Source organism: Zalophus californianus, chromosome 12 (assembly GCF_009762305.2).
Source record: "Zalophus californianus isolate mZalCal1 chromosome 12, mZalCal1.pri.v2, whole genome shotgun sequence".
NCBI classification, from domain to species: domain Eukaryota; kingdom Metazoa; phylum Chordata; class Mammalia; order Carnivora; family Otariidae; genus Zalophus; species Zalophus californianus.
The window spans coordinates 60,677,087-60,680,216 of NC_045606.1; the positions used below are offsets into that span (position 1 = coordinate 60,677,087).

General features: G+C 40.5%; 1 non-coding gene across 1 annotated transcript; it reads left to right on the plus strand.

Annotated features, from left to right (window-relative positions):
* Positions 1-1,052: 1,052 nt before the first annotated feature.
* Positions 1,053-1,122, plus strand: LOC113912107. The gene has a single exon (XR_003516726.1). It is a non-coding gene; the product is annotated as a small nucleolar RNA SNORD2 (small nucleolar RNA).
* The last annotated feature ends 2,008 nt before the right edge of the window (positions 1,123-3,130 follow it).

Sequence of the window (3,130 nt, forward strand, 5' to 3'; positions counted from 1 at the left end):
CACTTTTTTTCACTATATTTTTTGAGATCTATTTATGTGGCTACCTATAAATCTAATTCATCCCTCATGACTGCTTCAAAATACTCCACTTGTTCATACTCATTCAACAATTTATTCTGCCATATACAAAAGACAAGAGTTTTACTTATTTAATAATGTCATATTCATTCTTTCAGTTATTTTTGCTGCATCATAAATCACCTCTAACTTAGTGGCTTAAGATAACAATCATTTATTTTATTCCCAAATTTGCAACCTGGGCTGGGTTTGCAGGGACAGCCCGTCTCTGCCCCACGCATTATCAGCTAGAGATGGAAGTGACTCAGCGGGCTGGGGCCAGAATCAGCTGAAGGCTCACTCTCACATTTAGTGGCCGATGTTAGGTGTTGGTTGGGGCCTCACTGGGGGATGTTTGCTGGCATATCTGCACATGACATGTCCGTGTAGCTGCATGACTTCTTCATAGAGCAGTGGCTCAATTCCAAGAACAGTTGCCCCAAGAGGGCAAAGCAGAAGTGCCTGACTTCCTTGTGAGTTTGTCTCAAAGTCACAGAGAGTCACTTCCGTTGTACCGCATTGGTCAAGGGGGACACAAGTTCTTCCCAAGTTCACAGGAAGAAGACACAGACTCTACCACCCAATGGAAGGAATGTGAATGTTACATAGTGTGTAAAACAAACAAACAAACAAAAATGTAGGATGGAATATGTTGTGACATCTATCTTCGGAAAGGACAGTCCTTTCACCTTTGTGAAAAAAAAATCTGACTTGGATACAAAATGATTTGAATATCAAGACTGACTAGCAAAGATTTTAGTTGTAAAAGTTATATTCCAATATGCTCTTTCTTTTTAGACAGAGTACTAGATTATAGTCAACAAATGCTTCCTACATCCTTAGAATTTTTTCTAAGATTATCAGCATCTTTCCCCTCAGCCTTTATTTTTTATGTGGTCAGTATAATAGATGAGATCAACCAATGCATAGGATATGATTATGAAGAATGTAATGCAGAGAAATTGATTTTTTTTTTCTTCAGAAAATACATCCTATAGTGAAAATGATAGCAATCATCTTTTGGGACTGACCTGAAATGAAGGGAATACTCCTTCCTAATCACTTGGCTATTTGGGGGAAAAAAAATCTTATAAGAAAGAGTAGTAGCTGTTCTCAACCTCTTTTATTTTCTGCTGCTGACCAGAGGATCTCTTATGTACTGGATATTCTGATTAGGTACCCTTAATACATACGTGACTATCCTGAGTTCATTTTCCCCATCACTAGAAAGTAGATCTGTAATTTTTATAGTTCTTGTGCTTTTTTTCTCTGACCTGTTCTCTCCTGAGACTATTAAATATGAAGGTGCTCAAGGAAAACGCTGCCAAGATAGCTCAACCTTTCTTAAGGTGACACGATGTGAGGAAAGTGGGGAATGTGTTCTAGCCATCAGTAAGGTCAAGAAAAGGTTGTAGTTGAATTCATCCAACCCTGTCAAGTCCTGATGTCTCTATATCACTTTAGCCATTTCTCTCAAAATCCAGAAAACCCACAGCCAAACAGATGATAGTGCTGATCATGGCAGCATTCCCTTTGTAGTTCGTAGAGTTTTCATCAAAGCAGAAAATCACTGCTTAAAAATGTGATGTAAGATGGGCCAGTCAAGTGCATCTCTCCTTCTTCTTGAATCTCTAAGTCAGGATGAGATCAGTCTTGGGCTTTTGTTTTCTTTTGTTTGTTTAGTGGAAATTTTCACATGTGTACAGAAGTAGAGAGGACTGTGTAGTGAACTCCCATGTCCCCATCCCCTAACTTCAGCAATTACCAACTCATAGCCAATAGACACCCTTTAAAAATACAACTACAACAATATTATATATTAGAAAATTAGCAGAAAAATTCTGGAACCTGTTGAAACATTCAAAGGATGTGTCATTGGAGAGAATGAAGCAAAGATCTATGTAAGTGGCGTATAACATGAAAAGGGAAAAGAGTTCCAACCTCTGAAATCTTGGAGACGGTTCCAGTTTGGCAGGTCTTCCTTTGACATGGAGAGCTACACCCTGTCTTTCTATCCTCATAAGTCCCCTCCTTTTTTTGATAACACTGGTTTGAGTTAGACTTTTGTGACTGCACTTAGACATGTCATGACTAATGTTACTGCTCTCCGGATAGCTTAGTGTAACTCCTCTCCATACTCTTTGATTTCTCACACCATTCAACTTAGTAACAGTAAGAATGCTAATAGCTACCATTTACTGAATGCCTATCATGTGCCAGACACTCTTACCGAGTACTTTACATTTAATCCTTATAACAACCTAGCAAAAACAATTATTTCCCTGTGTTGTAGATGAAGAAATGAAGATTTACATGGATTAGGTTCCCTGTGTTCTCATTGTGCCTAAAAAGCTAATATAAGTCTGTAGCATCGAACTGTGAGTTCATCAGACTGTTTGCCCACCTTCCCAGTCCCACACCTACACTCCTTGATTGCAGTTAGGGTTGGCCATGTGATTGGTTCTACCTTTGAAATATGAATAGAAGGGCCATGCCCTGTTTCTTGAGTGGGCCCATACAATCTCCCATCTGCTGCCCTCTGTGCTCTCTCTGCTTCTGCTATCTGGTTTACGGTGCCTAGGTGACCATGGCAACCACACATTGAAGATGGCAAAAACTGAAAGCCCGGGTCCCTAAGTGACTGTATTCAACAGAGGCCCTGTCACCAATCTGAAACCTTCTTGAACTGTTTCTATGAATGGTAAACATCTATTGTGTTTAAGCCGTTGTGCATTTGGGGTCATTTAATACAGCAGCTAGCCTTCCTCAATTTTTATGTATTGTTTCAATTATCCTTCACTGAGTAACAATCCCCCTCCTCAAAATTTAGTAGCTTAAAAGCACAGCCATACTTAATTCCCAGTTCTGAGTGTCAGAAATGTAGGCTCTTGCCTAGACTTGTTCATGTGGCTCCAGCCAGCAGGTGGGTCCGCTGGGGGCATTGTCTTAGTTGCACATGTCTGGTGGTAAGTGCTGGCTGGTGGCTGGCTGCTGGCTGGCCCGTGTGTTTCTGGCAACTTTGCCTGGGATTATTCACTTGGCAGTGGAAGGCTTCCCAGCAGCAAGAGAGGAC